This window comes from Oryctolagus cuniculus, chromosome 13 (assembly GCF_964237555.1).
Source record: "Oryctolagus cuniculus chromosome 13, mOryCun1.1, whole genome shotgun sequence".
Taxonomy (NCBI): domain Eukaryota; kingdom Metazoa; phylum Chordata; class Mammalia; order Lagomorpha; family Leporidae; genus Oryctolagus; species Oryctolagus cuniculus.
Genome location: NC_091444.1, coordinates 87822479 through 87840823, shown reverse-complemented (window position 1 = coordinate 87840823; position 18345 = coordinate 87822479). Strand labels below are relative to the sequence as shown.

The following is an 18345-nucleotide window of genomic DNA, read 5'->3' as shown; positions in this document are numbered from 1 at the left end:
CAAGAACAGAGATGAACCAAGGCCATTTCCCAAAACTCAAGCCTTCCTGAATGTCCCCCAGGTTCTGTTTCTGTTCCTATGGTAAGCCCTTCCCTGAACTACAGGGAGAGATGAGGTTTGGAGCAATAGCCATTACCTCAGTGCCTCTAAATTGGACTATAGAGAGAACTGAGTGACAGATGTCCTTCATTCAGTCCAATAATATTCACTTTGACACAGAATGGTTTATTTGTAAAATGAGTAACTTGAAAAAGCATTATCTAATAAGTAATGTGATCTGTGTTTTATTTTTAAAGTTTAAAAAGAATTAGACTTTCTGGCAAAGGAACATCTGTGCAAGAAGTTTCCTGATGTTAACCACCTTTATTGAAGTATCATGTGAGAGCATTCACAGTAAGCTAAATGGTTTCAGTTGCTGATTTTTTTCTATTTTCTTTTAAGTATTATTTATTTGAAAGGCAGAGATGACAGAGACAGAGAGACAGAGAGACAGAGAGAGAATTTTTCATTTAATGGCTCACTCCCAAATGGCCACAACAGCCTGAGCTCAGCTGATCCAAAGCTAGGAGCCATGTTTTTTCCAGGTCTCCCATGAGGGTCCAGGGGCTGAAGCACTTGGGCTATCTTCCACTGTTTTTCCAGACATATTAGCAGGAAGTTGGATCAAAAGTGAAGCATCCAGGACTAAATTGGCACACACATGGGATGCTGGCACTGCAGACAGTGGCTTAACCCACTCTGTCATAGCACTGGCCCCTCAGTTGCTGATTTTGCTATTCTGGACAAGCAGTTGAGGCTGACAGAACAGAAGCAATATGCAGGCAAATCTTGTATTCTGATTCCAATGCTGGTATTGTGTGGCACACATCTGCCAGACCCTAGCACACAGATGGGCAGAAAGTCCCCAGCAGTGCATGCAGGGTTCTGATTTTGTCTTCTTCCTACCCACAACACACAGTTGCTTGTGGACTAGTATTTATATATATGCTGCTGCCTCTTCTCCAACCTTACTGACATGGACAGGGTAGAAATAGGTTTAGAGTAATTTTTAATTTTAAAAGCACAAAGCTGAAAGCAGAAAGTTTCCCTCAAACAGGGCAGAGAGCTACCATTTCTTACATATTTCATCCAGAATCCAAGAATACAGTCAGCACCACAGGAATAGATGTTATAATACCCCATTACAGACAGCAAGGCTTCTGATCCACCAGTAAGACCGTCTTTGAAACTTTAGGAGTTACTTTGACTTGTCACACTCAGTTGCAGCACCACCACAACCATGATGGGAGAATGGAAACAAAGTGCACAGCAGCAAAATGACAGGTGAAGGTGTAAGAATCTTAGTGTTGGGGTTAGAGAGAATCATGCCAAATATAAGACCTTGTTAAAATCAAAATCCTGGGGCCGGCACTGTGGCACAGCAGGTTAAAGCACTGCCTGAAGCGCCAGCATTCCATATTGGTGCCAGTTCCAGTCCCAGCTGCTCCTCTTCTGATTCAGCTCTCTACTGTGGACTGGGAAAGCAGTAGAAGATGGCCCAAGTCCTTAGGCCCCTGCACCCACATGGGAGACCTGGAGGAAGCTCCTGGCTCCTGGCTTCAAATCAGCTCTGGCTGTTGCAGCCATCTGGGGAGTGAACCAGCAGATGGAAGACCTCTGTCTCTACCTCTCTTTGTAACACTTTCTTTCAAATAAATAAAATAAATCTTTAAAAGAAAAAAACAAAGCCCCACCAGACTAGTCACCTTTCAACTTAACGACATCGCACTGTATGCAGAAACTAAAAGAAAAACGACATGCAGACTGTAATAAAGTTGATCCTTCTACCGATTCTGGGAGCAAGATCTGATCATTGCTGTTTTTCAGAGTAGTCGAGACTCAGAAATTCAGGACACAGCTTGGACTTTTGCTCAGGTCTTTTTGCTTTTGACATGCATGGCCTCTCACTCTCCACTCTGCTGACCTCCCTATCATCTGAGTTCCCTAGTGCAGTCAATTTACTTATTAAAACTGCAAGCAACAGAGGAAGACATCTTAGAATTAAAGGCAGGTGCTACTGGTGTGTTTACTCTTTTTTTCCAAACATTATCCACAAGGAAAAGATAAAAGCAAAAAAAAAAAAAAATGAGTGAAACTAAAGCAAAAACAAATCAGTACCTATTAGCCTATCCACAAAGAAGTGCCATAAGTTTATTTAAAAATAAAGAAGAGAAATCTGGAAACAGCATTCTGACCTTTCTTGTTTTCCCTCTTATGCAACCTATATTCTCTCTCACTCAACCATATACGTACTCTCTTCTGTGTAGCTCTCAGCTCTAACACCATCTGCCTGACTGCTTACTTAACCAGCAATTTCATAACTCGCAAACTAAATCCTGGAAACTCGTTTAGATATCCCTCTCTGCGTGTGGGTAGCTGTGAGCCTGGGTAATTGAGGGGCTCACTGTATGGCCAGATAAGGTAACTTGCTTAATAGAACAGCTACTATACTAGTTTTCTAGTGCTTCCCTAAAGAAGTACCACAAGCTGAGTTGCTTAAAACCACAGGAATGTATTGTCTTACAGTTTTGAATGCCAGCAGTCCAAAATCAAACTCAGTCTGAACACCTTTCTTAGGACTCTGAGGGAGAATCTATTCCATGTCTTTCCCCAAGCTTCTGATGATAGCCAGGGGCTGTATCACTCCAGTCTCTGCTTCCAATACTGCATAGTCTTCTTTGTATTTCTGTTAGTTCTTTTTATAAGGACACTTGCCATTGTGGATCAGTGCTCACTCTACTACAGTAGGACCTCATCCTAACTAATGCCATCTGCAACTCCTACTTCCAAATAAGGTCACACTCTGAGGTGCTGTGCAAAGGACTTTAACATATCTTTTTGGGGTACACATTTAACATTTAACAAGTGCCTGTGCCAGGTATGAGGGCCATGCCATCTCATTTGGTCCTAAAACTATAAAATTTGTAAGTGGCTCTCCACCCTGGTAGTGTACAGAAATGTTAGCAGAATGATTTTGCTCTAACATATCCATGCCTAGTCCCACAAACTAGGTTAAGGCACTGTCTGTGATGCTGGCATCCCATTTGGGTGCTGGTACAGGTTCTGGCTGCTCCACTTCTTTTTTTTGAGATTTATTTATTTGAGAAACAGATGGGGGGGACAGAGAGAGAGAGGTTTTCCATCAGCTGGTTCACTCCCAAAATGCCCACAATGGTCAGAGCTGGGCCTAGCCAAAACCTGGACCCAGGAGATTATCCCACATGGGTGCAGGGGTTCAAACACTTGAGCCATCTTCCATTATTTTCCCAGGCCATTAGCAGGAATATGGATTGGAAGTGGGGCATCTGAATTGGAAACAGGTGCTGTAGGTGGAGGCTCAGCCTATGCTACAGTGCCGACCCCTGTCCATTTCTGATCCATCTCCCTGATAATGGCCTGGGAAAAGCAGTAGATGTTCTGAGTGCTCAAGCCCATGCCATGCACGTGGGAGACCTGGATAATGCTCCTGGTTCTTGGTTTCAGCTTGACCCAGCACTGGTTGCAGCCATCTGGGGAGTAACCCAGAGGATAGAAGACCTTTCTCTGTCTCTTCCTCTCTATTTATAACTCTTTCAAAATAAATAAAAATCTTTTTTAAAAAAGAAAAATATGCAATCTACAAATGCCTACATACCTGTTCAATACTATTAAAGTATCTAATAAATGTCTCACAACTGAACTCTGGATGTCCTCCCTAGGTCTACTCTTACTCTAATCTTCTCCCTTAATTTTCAGTAAATAGTATTTCCATTCTTAATACATAAGATAATTGGGCCAGCGCCACGCCTCAATAGGCTAATCCCCCACCTGCAGTGCCAGCACACCAGGTTCTAGTCCCAGTGGGGGCACCGGATTCTGTCCCAGTTGCCCCTCTTCCAGGCCAGCTCTCTGCTGTGGCCCGGGAGTGCAGTGGAGGATGGCCCAAGTCCTTGGGCCCTGCACCCCATGGGAGACCAGGAGAAGCACCTGGCTCCTGCCTTCGGATCAGCGGGATGCGCTGGCTGCAGCATGCCAGCCGTGGTGGCCATTGGAGGGTGAACCAATGGCAAAGGAAGACCTTCCTCTCAGTCTCTCTCTCTCACTGTCCACTCTGCCTGTCAAAATAAAAAATAAAAAAAATACGGCCGGTGCTGCGGCTCACTAGGCTAATCCTCCGCCTGCAGTGCCAACACACCAGGTTCTAGTCCCAGTGGGGGCACCGGATTCTGTCCCGGTTGCCCCTCTTCCAGGCCAGCTCTCTGCTGTGGCCAGGGAGTGCAGTGGAGGATGGCCTAGGTGCTTGGGTCCTGCACCCCATGGGAGACCAGGAAAAGCACCTGGCTCCTGGCTCCTGCCATCGGATCAGCGCAGTGAGCTGGCCGCAGCGCGCTGGCCGCGGTGGCCATTGGAGGGTGAACCAACGGCAAAGGAAGACCTTTCTCTCTGTCTCTCTCTCTGTCCACTCTGCCTGTCAAAAAAAAAATAATAAAAAAATAAAAAAATACATAATTGTAGTCTTTCTAGACACACAGAAGAGCCATCCTCTTTCTCAACTCATGTATGAGCTAATCTGATTTATTCCAGATTCAAAATGCTTGTGAAACTCAATTTTTTCTCACCACCTCTACTATTCCCATCCTCTCTGGCTTGTAATATCATGATATCCTCTCAACTTGTGTCCCTGCTGCTTTCTTGAAAACCTATAATCTGTTTTCCAAATAGCAACCAAAGTAATTATTTTAAAGTGTATATATAGTCAAGTCACTCTCAAAATTCTTCAGTGGTGGGCCGGTGCTGTGGCATAGCAGGTAAAGCTGCTCCTGCAATGTCAGCATCCCATATGAGCACTGGTTCAAGTCCCAGCTGCTCCATTTCCAATCTCTGCTATGGCCTGGGAAAGCAATGGAAGAGGGTCCCTGACCCACATGGGAGACCCAGAAAAATCTCCTGGTTCCTGGCTTCAGATTGGCACATCTCTGGCTGTTGCGGCCATCTGGGGAGTGAGCTAGTGGATGTAAGATCTTTCTCTCTCTCTCTCTCTCTGCCTCTCTCCCCTCTGTGTGTAACTCTTTCAAATAAATAAAATAAAATCTAAAAAAAAATTGTTCAGTGTCGCTCCCCCATTCGCGGAGGAATGACACTGGACCCTGCGCTGTTCTTTTTGCCCGGCCCTTCCCGGGTTTGCTGCCATTCCCTCACTTGCAGAGGAACGACGCCATCCCGGGTTAGCTGCCAGCCCCCCCCCCCCCCCGCCTCCGCGGAGGGGCGGCACCCCTGCCGCTTTCCAGGCTTCCGCGGAGGAGCGGCACACCGCCGGCCGGCTCTCAGGGGTTCCTCAGATGTTTCCCAGTGCATGTTGTTTCTCTCCTCCTTTATAGTCCCCTTCCACCAATCCATGCTCTGCTGCCCACACGCCGAGCATGCTGCTCTCCTCCAATCAGGAGCAGGATCAGCTCCTGCAGTTTATCAGTCGAATTGGCAAGGCAGCTGCGTACAAGTTGTTCGCTCTCTCTCAGTGCCATATTGTGGGAGATCAGATGCATAGTGTTAGTCTTAGTTCCAATAATTTAGTCTAGTCTTGGTTGCTCCCCACAGTTTAGCAGCTTTTTAGACTGTTGGGAGAATCTTAAGGCTTTATTTATTTAGTTTCTGGGTCCATCTCTAAGTTCTTTTTCTGAATCATTTCCTATCTCCTTTACCTCATCTTCTGTGTTAAGTGTTACACTTACACTCAGTGATTGTCTTAGAGTCACCCTGGTCTCCTTGATACTTCTCAAACAGTTTAAGGAAGCTATTGCCTCAATCCTCAATTCAACTGAACTTACCACTCCTTTGCCTAAAAGTTGCTTCCACTGAATACCAGAATTGCACAATGCTAACTTCATTCAGGTCTGTTCAAATATCCCCACATCAAAGATGATTCACTGAATATTATTTCCTTACCCAAATTGCTTATAATTCTCGAATCTGTCTCTAAATGGTTAATTTTAACTCTCACTTTGTTCGTCTTGTCAAGTGATACTTCCTCAAGTGACACTAAGCCCAAAATCTAGGTCAATTTATTTGCTAGTTTCTCCCACAATATACATTTCCCAAAATTTATCCAAGTTGGTAGTTATTCATATCTTGGCATGAATATTTTATTTTAATACTAGATTTTAAGATCTATTAGGACAACAAATATCCAGCACTTACCTAAATGGTGCCTAGCAAATAGTAGATAATTAATAAATTTTTGGAACTAAAAAGATAGAAGGCTAAAAACCACTAAATAAATGAATGAATGAACATCACTATATGCCCTAGTCCAACGAGTACAGAGGAAAAAACAGTGAGAAATATGGGTGCCTAATAAAGACATGGTAGTCTTTTTTTTTTTTTTTTGACAGGCAGAGTGGACAGTGAGAGAGACAGAGAGAAAGGTCTCCCTTTGCCGTTGGTTCACCCTCCAATGGCTGCCATGGCTGGTGTGCTGTGGCCGGCACACCGTGCTGATCCGGTGGCAGGAGCCAGGTGCTTCTCCTGGTTTCCCATGGGGTGCAGGGCCCAAGCACTTGGGCCATCCTCCACTGCCTTCCCTGGCCACAGCAGAGAGCTGGCCTGGAAGAGGGGCAACCAGGACAGAATCCGGCACCCTGACCGGGACTAGAACCCAGTGTGCCGGCGCCGCAAGGTGGAGGATTAGCCTAGTGAGCTCCGGCGCCGGCCTTGGTAGTCTTTTAAGTTAGGAAGAGAAGCAGTCTTTAAAGATACATGCAATAAAAAGATGAAGCATAACATTTTGCTAGACTACATTCACCTCCATCCTACCCTTGTCTTTCATGTCTGCCTTGTCTGATGTTCAACAAAGTCAAGTCAAGAAGTAAACTTACCTATGGAGAGGTCTACCTCTTGCCTTGAGCTTCAAGAAAGTAATTTCTAGGTAGTTGGAATTTCCTGCCTGATAAGAATGTTTTCCTTACTTGGGGGCCTTGACCTCCAGAGAAGTGAGAGGCTGGTCAGTCAACTTTGTGACACAGCCAACCTCCAATTAAAATCCTGGACATTAAGGCTCAGATGAGCTTCCTTGTTTGGCAACATGCCATGTGTATTGTCAAACATGGTTTCTGCAGAAATTAGTTTGCTCTCCACTCCACTGGGAGAGGAATGTGAGAGATCACAAATGTGAATATAGCAACTTTCAGTAAGTTCTATGAGTCTTGTTGGTATATTATTGAACCTGAATGTAATCCTGGATATTCCTGAACTTGCAGTCAATGCCAGAAGTGAGGGTAGTTGAGGCCAGCACTGTGGGGCAGGGAGTTAAAGCCCTAACCTGAAGCACCAGAAACCCATGTGGGTGCCGGTTCAAGACCCAGATGCCCCACTTCCTATCCAGCTCTCTGCTATGACCTGGGAAGTCAGTAGAAGATGGCCCAAGCACTTGGGCCCCTGCAACCATGTGGGAGACATGGAAGAAGCTCCTGGCTCCTGGCTTCAGATTGGCACAGCTTCAGCTGCTGTGGCCATCTGGGGAGTGAACCAGCTGATGGAAGACCTTTCTCTCATCTCTATTTCTCTCTGTAGCTCTGTCTTTCAAATAAATAAAAATTAAAAAAAAAAGAAGTGAGGAAGTGAGGGTAGTCTTCAGCTTCCTGATGTCTACATAAAGTCACCTAACCCAGGTGGTACTAAAAGAATGAAGTAGACTAATGAACTATTTTGCTTTTTTTTCCCTAGGTTTCTAACATGTTTAACATGAGCCTTTAGAGTCTATGACTTATTACACATTAGTTATATGACTTAGGGCCTCTTTCACACCCCTAAAAATCATCAATAAAAGCAAAAAATAGTGTACCTCTCTCAGAGAATGACTGATCTTTAAATATATAATGCATAAAGTCCAATGCATGCAATGAGAAATTAATCAGTGTCGATTATTTTGACTGTTTCTCTGGCTGGTTTTTCTTCTTTCCTCTTATCCATAGAGTTGGAATTATCCAAGTTTCTCCCCATGATATACACAGCCAACACTTTTAGATATTTGCCAAAATGTTTTTTTCTCTTCTTCAGAGATACAGTTAGATCTATTTCCCAGCCTCCCTTGTAATTAACTGTTGTGATGTTAGACAAAATTCTAACCAAGGAACACCAACAAACATTCCAGACTTGAGGCATTAAATATTTCCACATGCATTTCTTCAGCACAGGCTGATTAGAAAGTTAGCCTCTGCATTGATTTTAGAAGCCTACTGGAATGATATTAGTATAGATGATTGAATATTTAAAAGTGGGCCCAACACCACACCTAATTCCCTAGAATATTCTTGGTCCATTTTATATGGATGAAAAACAAACTTCTACTACATTGAGCCATCACACATCTGAATTTTTATTTACTGTGGCCTGGTTTATCCCAGAAAATATACATCTCTGCTTTTATTTTTGTCTTTGTTTTCCTCCATTGTATCAACTGCCAAATTACTTACTACACTTTGGACAGCATATCTAATCTGTAAGGCAATCTTCCTTCTCAGAACTCTTCAATATGAAAACCTCATTTATTTTACACTGATATAAATTTAATTCCCCTAACAAATAGCTATGACAATGATTTTCCCTTGCTTAGAATATTAAGAGAATTCCCTGAATTTATAAAATAAAATCTAAATGCACTAGCAACTGGGCCTTCTTTTAAGGATTCCAGTTTAGACTTAATTTCTCTTATTTAACTTCATACATGTTGCTCTCATCACTCTTCATAAAAATGTTCTATATTTTCCATTTATGAGGTCATGCTTGATTAATTCCACTCTTCTCACCTGGGAGCAACTTTCTGCTGCTTCTGTACATATCTACCTTGAAATACCATCTCAAATAGCATATAAAATGACTTTTTCACTGCTTAATGAACATAACATTTCATCTGTCCTTGGGAGTGCTGAGAAGTACATACACTTAGAAATGTATATATTTATATCAATAGATTTATTTACATTATAGTAGAGATTCACTCAAATATACATAAATATAGATTTACAGATCGAGAAATGATTCATTTCTCAAGTTCTCTGGAAATCCTAGTAAGGGTTATCGATAAGAAGGTAAAGGTGTGTGGCATGGTAGAGACTGAACACCAAGTTTGAAAAAAGTACAGTCACACTAGAAGCAAATTATATACACAAAATCAGAGCACCTACTTATAAAAGTGTTTCGAAACAATAAGAATGATAAGTATGTATCTTATATAAATGTCCTTACAAAATCCGAAAAGAAAATATGATGTGGATTTCCTCTCTCTGACAAAAACTGTCTTGGATGATTTAGAGTTGCAATGCTCAGTGTGTTTATTGCTACACAGTGCCTGAAATGTGGCTAGCACTAACCAAGATATGCTGTCAGTGTGAGTCTCACAACAGAGTCAAAGCTTGGTGTTGAAAAAAGAATGCAAAATTCTTCACCAATAATTTTTATAATAAGTTGAAATATATTTTATATATTTAGCTGAAGAGAATGGCATGAAATAACTTTATCTCTTTATTTTCACTTTTTTAATATGACTACCAGAAAATTTATAATTACAACTTGCATCTGTTTCTACTGAAATCACCTGTATGGAAGTAGAACAGACATAGACACTTGTCCCAGACCTTTAAAATTACAGAATATTAATTCTCCCAGCTTCTAGAGTAATTTAACTTGAAATCCTCTCAATTTCAGAAAATAAAGGCATAGTGAGGGCCATGATATCATGGTAGACCTGCCCCACTGCTAGCATAGCTGGCTAGGGCCAGGACTGTCACTGATTTATAGCAAGGATTTCCTCATGCTCTGCTCACCATTCTTCTGTCTTGATAAGCCTGACTTAATTTTTTTAAATAGGATGGGGGTGGGGAGATATGAGGGCAGGACATTGACACGGAAACCTGATTAAGAGGGAGGACCTAATACTTGAAAAGAAGGCATAGATCTCCTAGGGCTTGCATATGAAATCACATGGAAATGAGAACATATACACATGAATGCATGTGTGCATGCACATGCACACACGCACACATACACAGCTGCTCCTGCTGGCTTTTCATTCATGGCTTCAAAAGATAAATCCAATAGAGTACCGAAAAGGTAATCTATGTAAATGAGGTTGACATATTGAGATATGATCACTTTGAACACCCTTGTCTCAACTGTTGAGAAACAGTTTTATTTTTCATACTATTTGTTCAACTCTTTAATTAGTATAGGGCTAATCAAGTTATTAAGTTAACTGAAAATAGATCTTAAAAAATAAGAACAGGAATAGGAGAGGGAGGAAGAAAGGTGTAAGTGCAGGTGGGAAGGAGGGTAGGATAGAAAGAAACTATATTCTTAAATTTGTGTTTATGAAATCCATGAAGTTTACCTTAAATAAATATTTTCAAGGTTAAAAAAAAAGAAATGAAAAAATGCTTTCTCTACATCTGTTCAGATACTATGCTTTTTAGTTCTAATTTATTAATATATCTCATGTTTATTGATTTTCATATGTTGAGCCATCACTGCATCTCAAGCGATAAATCTTACTTTGTCTAGGTAAGCATCTTTTCCACGTGTTGTTGAATGTGATTAGCTAGCTTATTGAGAATTTTTGCATATGAGAGTTATTTGTATTCCTATGTTTGTAACAGCTCAATTCACAATAGCTAAGAGATGAAATCAATTTAGATGCCTATTAACTGAAGACTAGATAAGAAATTGAGGTTTATGGCCAGCACCGCGGCTCACTAGGCTAATCCTCCGCCTTGCGGCGCCGGCACACCGGGTTCTAGTCCCGGTCAGGGCACCGGATTCTGTCCCGGTTGCCCCTCTTCCAGGCCAGCTCTCTGCTGTGGCCAGGGAGTGCAGTGGAGGATGGCCCAAGTGCTTGGGCCCTGCACCCCATGGGAGACCAGGAGAAGTACCTGGCTCCTGCCATCGGATCAGCGTGGTGCGCCGGCCGCAGCACGCTGGCCGCGGTGGCCATTGGAGGGTGAACCAATGGCAAAAAGGAAGACCTTTCTCTCTGTCTCTCTCTCTGTCCACTCTGCCTGTCAAAAAATAAAAAAAAATTAAAAAAAAAAAGAAATTGAGGTTTATATACATGATGGAACACTACTCAGGCATGAAAAGAATAAAACCTGTCTTTTGCAACAAAAGGGATGAAACAGGAGACCCTATTCTTAATCAAATAATTCAGTCCCAAAAAGACAAAGTATATATATATATATATATATATATATATATATATATATATATTATACATATACATATATGTCTGATTTGTGGTAACTAATATAGAGAGTAAAAATATAATGTATATCTTGGAATTTGGTTATTGATTAAATCCTTTGTCTACCCTCCTGAGGAATAGTGGACTTTCTACTTATTACTTGTTCAGTTCTTGGTTTAGTGTGGTATTAAGCTTGTGATTATAAAATAAATTTAAAGTAGGTCATTACAAAAATCAAAAGAAAAATAAAAAAGAAAGAAGGAGAAAGGAGTAGGAGGGAGGAAGGGAAGCAGAGGGGAAAGTTATTTTCTTAAAGCTGTATATGTGAAATATATGAATTCTGTTCCCTTTATATAAATTTAAAAATAAAAAAGAAAAACTGAAAAAAAAAGAAAGAAAAAATAAACAGCAATGTACACCTTGGTTTGCACCCAGTGTCTACTGATGCCAGTAGAGAACAGGGGCACTGCCCTGAAGACTGATTAGACAATGTATGCATCAACACGAAGGGTCCCATCCTGACCAGGCATGGAGGGAAAGGCCTATGTACAGGCAGCAAGAGCAAATGTTGGTAGTCATCCAGCAAATGAGACCATGCACAGGAAGTACAGGATCCTAAAAATCCCAACAAAACACTTGAGTGAACATCAGCAGAAGAGAATATTTCAGAGTTTGAGGAAAGAACTGAAACTAAGAGACATAATATTGTCAACAAGCAGGGAAATCACTTGAAGTGAACTTCATCTACCCAGCACATAAAAACTGACTCCTACCAAGATGTGCTAGCAGGTGCCTGAAGTCTAGGATCATCAAATCAACACTTACTTGTGCCTGAGGCACCCCATAAACAGACCATTCTTCAAAGCCATATGCAAAACATAGGAGGTAACTGTGTCCCTTCAGATCACTTAAGCCTATATGCAAGAATCAGAACAGGGTGTTTTTAGGATTTCCCAATAAGTAGACACTTGAGAACCAAGATTCTAATTCCAGTTCACCTTGACTTACTGGTCTCTTCAGGCACACCATGAATGTTTTCTCACCAGTTATGTGGGGAAAGTGCAAGCAGAAGATGACAGGTTTAAGACAGCCTCCATTCTCCTGAGCCAAAGAATTATGGAGCAAAAATAATTTCAACTCATCAGTCTGCATGTGGCAGGAAGAACAGAGCACTCCCTGTCCTGTTCCATCCTGGGTCACTCCTGCAGAACCACCATTTAGCACCAGGGGGCCTTCACCAAAGGCAAAGAATGAGAGTTCCTCTTTTAATTTTTAATTCTCACCACTCTCTTCTTTATTTAAGAGACACTTAAGAGGCTCCTAGCCTAAGCAGTGCTCAACAAACAGTAATACTGAATTAAGTAAAGATGAATCACTTAGTTCATTTGGTACTAAAATGTGGGCTGATGGAGGGAGGTCTGCCATCACCTTGTTTTTCCCTGGGGAACCAGAGTGGTGGGGGAAAGGAATGAGAGAGATCAAGCCCAAGGACCCTCCCCGCACTTCCAACAAATCAGACATTCCTGGTTTGGCTCCTGGAAGAGACAACCAAGCTAAAGTGATAGAAATAAAATTATTTTAAAAAGCACATTTGTTTAGAAGGACCAAAAACATTCAACCAAGATACATGAACAAAAACAGTCACTGAAATACTTTTGAATACCGGCTTCTTCATCTCTCAAGCCAGTGTTTTAAACAATTGTCATGGAGCAGAGGATTGACTGGTCATGGTTTGGCCTGTTTGCTCACACCAATATTAGCCACCATGATATTTTCAGGGCAATAGTTCATAATTCTTTATTATCTCAGGACTCCAAACAAGCCCTCAAATGGAGCATCCTCAGGAAAATTTCTCCAGTTTTCCTGCATTGTTCATTAAATATGACTAAAGTATTTCTTGCTGCGCCATGGTGTCAACATACTGCCAGGTCAAGGTGCCCACAAGCAGCCATGGTCTCAGCTTCAGGTGCAATTTGTTCTCACCCTCTTTGGTATCACAGCATCACTCCTATAGCCAAAACTACCATTTTGATGAACTATTAGGGTGCAGACATCTCTACAAGAAGCAAAAAATGCCTTCTGTGAAAGCACTGGAAAAAGCTGGACTTTTTTTATAGCATTTTCCAATAACTATTTCCAACATCCAAAGGGGATAGAGTGTCTTTCTTCACCCTCTGGGGATGCCCTCAGAAACCCTCTATTCTAGGTATTGTCATCCAATATCCCATGGATCTATTTGCTAACAATGGGGTCCAACCCCCTGGAATACGGAATACAGAATCTCCAGTAATCAACACAGTTTATGTCACAATGCAGGCACTCAACAAATGTTTGACAGATTAATCAGTTCACTAATCACTTACTTTCTCAATAAATACATTTGCAGGTTGCACAGTTTATAAAGAATTTTTCTACTCACTGTCATGCTTGACTACAACAACATCTATGAAGTCCCCCTAAGGTGGGGTCACAATTACCCAATCTACAGATGGGGATGTGGATGCTGAAAGAAACCAAGTGACTTATGTCACACAAGGGTCGGAGACAGGATATAGTGAACATCCTTATCAACTGTCCCTCATTAGACTCTCTTATCTCAGATAGGGCTCTACTGCATTAGATAAGAGGATTGTTTGCATAATTAGAAATAATCAGTTTTTGAGGCTCCTTGATTCCTAGACCATTGTTTCATGCATATTCCTCTTTGATTTTATTTATGTTTGTCTATATATTTGAGTTTTTAGTGACACACACCAAATAAATATGCTCTATATTATGGGTAAAGAGTCTATCCAGTACTGTACTGGAAAAAATGGGCTCTCTGGGAAGGCAATATTCTTCCTGAACACCAATTGAAAGTGCTCAGGCAGTAAGTGATATGCTCATAATAAGTACACTTCCACCAGGGAATGTACTACATTTAAATTACCTTTCTGTGACAGGTACTTCACAAATGCAGGCAGCATTTACACTGGTGTGGCCAGAATGTGAAAAATGTTGATAGGTGTGTGCTGGCAGGAGAGGAAACACTGTTACAACAAAAGGACATTAAATCCTGGCATGTGTGCTAAAAGCAAAACCATCCAAAGCACTCTTCTTCCCCGACCCTGCCATTCCCTTCCCTCTGAAGAGAAAGTAATATGATTTATCCACTCTACAGAAATCAAAATAAACATGATAGGCGGATCTCATCATTGGGACAGTCTGGCAGCATTTCAGAGCACCTAAGCACTGTTGTGATTGCTTCAAGAGGGAGCAAAATCATTTAGTACACAGGTAGAGATGTCTTTGACTATGAACCTTATTCCTTGAAGACTCTCAATCCATGAGTTATAATTGACCTAAGAATTTTAGACTGCAGTTCTCATGCCCCACCTTCAGTCCCAGTCAGAGGAAAGTTTTCGCTGGCGAAAGGGAGAGCTGCGAACATGGCAGCACCTCAGTGGTTCTGGTGCGGCTCTGCGACCATGGCGGTGGCACTGCTGCTCATTTACGAGGTTCCTTTGGCTTCTGCCCAAAGAAAGACGGAGATGGTGTTATCTGAAAAGGTTAGTTAGCTGATGGAATGGACCAATAAAAGGCCTGTAATAAGAATGAATGGAGACAAGTTTCGTCGTCTTGTTAAAGCTCCACCAATAAATTACTCCATTATTGTCATGTTCACTGCTCTCCAACTTCATAGACAGTGTGTTGTTTGCAAACAAGCTGATGAAGAATTCCAGATCCTGGCAAACTCTTGGCGATATTCCAGTGCATTTACCAACAGAATATTTTTTGCCATGGTAGATTTTGATGAAGGTTCTGATGTATTTCAAATGCTAAACATGAATTCGGCTCCAACTTTCATCAACTTTCCTGCAAAAGGGAAACCCAAACGGGGCGATACATATGAGTTGCAGGTGCATGGTTTTTCAGCTGAGCAGATTGTCTGGAGGATTGCAGACAGAACTGATGTCAATACTAGAGTAATTGACCCCCAAAATATGCTGGTCCCCTTATGTTGGGATTACTTTTGGCTGTTATTGGTGGACTTGTATATCTTCGAAGAAGCAATATGGAATTTCTCTTTAATAAAACTGGATGGGCTTTTGCAGCTTTGTGTTTTGTTATGACATCTGGTCAAATGTGGAACCATATAAGAGGACCATGATATGCTCATAAGAATCCTCACACAGGACATGTGAATTATGTCCATGGAAGCAGCCAAGCCCAGTTTGTGGCTGAAACACACATCGTTCTTCTGTTCAATGGTGGGATTACCTTAGGGATGGTGCTTTTATGTGAAGCTGCTACTTCTGACATGGATATTGGAAAGCGAAAGATAATGTACGTAGCTGGTATTGCATTGGTTGTATTATTCTTCAGTTGGATGCTGTCAATTTTCAGATCTAAATATCATGGGTATCCATACAGCTTTCTGATGAGTTAAAAGGGATCCAGAGATATGTAGACACTGGAATAATAGAAACTAAAAATGAGAAATATGTGTGTTTGAAAAGAAGAATACAACTTGTGCATTTTGTATTACCTCTTTTTTTTCAAGTGATTTAAATAGTTAATCATTTAACCAAAGATGTGTAGTGCCTTAACAAGAAATTTCCTGTCAAAATAATGAAGTATTTGGAAATTATTCTCCTTTTAACCTTGTCTTCCTAGTGTACTTTATGGAACATTTAATTTAGTAGAATTAAGTATATCATTAAAAGTTTTTTTTTAAACTACTACTTTGTTTTAATTAGAGCAAAGCTGAAAATTGCTTTAGCTAGCTTTTTGTCATTTGATTCTATATTGTCTTATCCCAAGGCGGGAAAAGAAAGTCCTGACCAGATGTTCTGGCATATGCCTATTATGGATAATTACATCATCAGGAATCTGTTCTTAGCTCTTCCATCTTTGCAGGGATGTGTATACTTTATATTTCCTTTGGGGTGGAGAAATCACATATGGTGTGTGATCTTCTGAAAACAAAGCACCATTCTTCAGAGTTTGTATCTAGACTTCAGCAAGACTGTTCAGCCCTCCTCCTGTGTCTTTCTTACTGAAATACAGTTCTATCCATGCTTCCTGATAACTGCAAATGTCACAAAGTACCTCTGAATACAGGATTATGATTTTTGCATGAGTGTGGTGTTAGCTGCCTTGCATTTGGAAAGATTTTTGATTCATTTCATGTTCTTAATTTTCTTTTATTTAAGATCATCCACACCTAATAAATACATATATAGCTTAGCGTGAAAATCAGTAACTCATAGAATGATCTAAAATGTTTCTGAAAATTTAGAGTCTCACTTCTTTGATTTTTACCTAAGAGAAAAATAGATTCGGTTCTGTTTAGGAAAAGGATTCCCTTAGAATGGGAAAAGAAAGAAAATCATGAAATACTGAGTTTTTGTCTCTGTACAAACTGTTTTTTGAAGGTTCTTCTTTTTTTGCTATTATTTTAGCCTTTATTTTCTTTCTCCAAGTGGAGAAACAAAGTAAGAATTTAAAGAGGTTTTGTGGCCGGCGCCATGGCTCAATAGGCTAATCCTCCAACTTGCAGCACTGGCACACTGGGTTCTAGCCCTGGTCAGGGCGCTGGATTCTGTCCCAGTTGTCCCTCTTCCAGGCCAGCTCTCTGCTGTGGCCCGGGAGTGCAGTGGAGGATGGCCCAAGCCCTTGGGCCCTGCACCCCATGGGAGACCAGGAGAAGCACCTGGCTCCTGCTAACGGATCAGCACAGTGTGCTGGCCGCAGCGTGCCGGCCACAGCAGCCATTGGAGGGTGAACCAATGGCAAAGGAAGACCTTTCTCTCTGTCTCTCTCACTGTCCACTCTGCCTGTCAAAATAAAATAAAATAAAGAGGTTTTGTTTTAGTTTTGCCTTTCTGTCTGTGGAAATAACCATATTTGCTAACCAGATTTCTGTGAAGAATGTTTTTATGGTTATTATGACATCTAACTATAACTTTCCCATAGTTATGAAATGTATAAATTAAAAAAAAAGAATTTTAGACTGCAGTCTTCCAATAACGTTAATAGTTCCTTAGGGTATATTTTGGTTACAATGTTAACACTGGCTGATACACTCAGCCCACTGATGCAAACCCCATCTGCCTTTGGCTCATGGGGAAAAAGTATAACTGATGGGACAGAAGTGCCTCAAAGGCAAATTGAGGTCATCCTCTGTCAGAAAAAACAATGGCAATTTGAGCTGGGGCAATCAGATTCCACAATGTTGTCAAAGATAAGCAACCCTGTTTATTTATTACCAACTTGGCAGAAACCATTAAAGCATGTGTACAAAGTACTTTTTTTAAAGATAGATTTATTTATGTATTTATTTGAAAGAGTTACAGAGAGGCAGAGGCAGAGAGAGAGAAGTCTTCTATCCACTGGTTCACTCCCCAAATGACTGCAACAGCCAGCACTATGCTGATCTGAAGCCAGGAGCTTCCTCCAGGTCTCCCATGTGGGAGCAGGGGCCCATGGACCTGGGCCATTATCTACTGTTTTCCCAGGCCACAGCTTCATTGGAAATGGAAGAGCCGGGACTTGAACTGGTGCCCATATGGGATGCCAGCACAGCAGGTGGTGGCTTTACCCACTAGGCCACAGTGCTGGCACTGCAAAGTACTTTTCATTTCACAGCTGAAAATCCAGACAGTAGTGTATCAAATGATTCATGATGCATTAATTCCAGGTTTGTTTGTTTGTTTGTTTTGACAGGCAGAGTGGACAGTGAGAGAGTGGACAGTGAGAGAGAGAGACAGAGAGAAAGGTCTTCCTTTGCCGTTGGTTCACCCTCCAATGGCCGCCGCGGCCAGCACACCGCGGTGATCTGAAGGCAGGAGCCAGGTGCTTCTCCTGGTCTCCCATGGGGTGTAGGGCCCAAGCACTTGGGCCATCCTCCACTGCACTCCCTGGCCACAGCAGAGAGCTGGCCTGGAAGAGGGACAACTGGGACAAAATCCGGCACCCAGACCGGGACTAGAACCTGGTGTGCCAGTGCCGCTAGGTGGAGGATTAGCCTGTTGAGCCACGGCGCCAGCCTAATTCCAGGTTTTTAACACATCAGACTTCATATAAAGGAGCTATGGTCTTCCTAGGAATCTAAAACA

The 18345-nt window shown here is 41.7% G+C and overlaps 1 long non-coding RNA gene and 1 pseudogene across 2 annotated transcripts in view; one reads left to right on the top strand and one right to left on the bottom strand.

Annotated features, from left to right (window-relative positions):
• LOC127486322 (uncharacterized) overlaps positions 1–18345 on the bottom strand; it is a 145884-nt gene that overhangs the window by 54406 nt on the left and 73133 nt on the right. The window lies entirely within an intron of this gene.
• LOC127485987 (magnesium transporter protein 1 pseudogene) lies at positions 14606–16613 on the top strand (annotated as a pseudogene).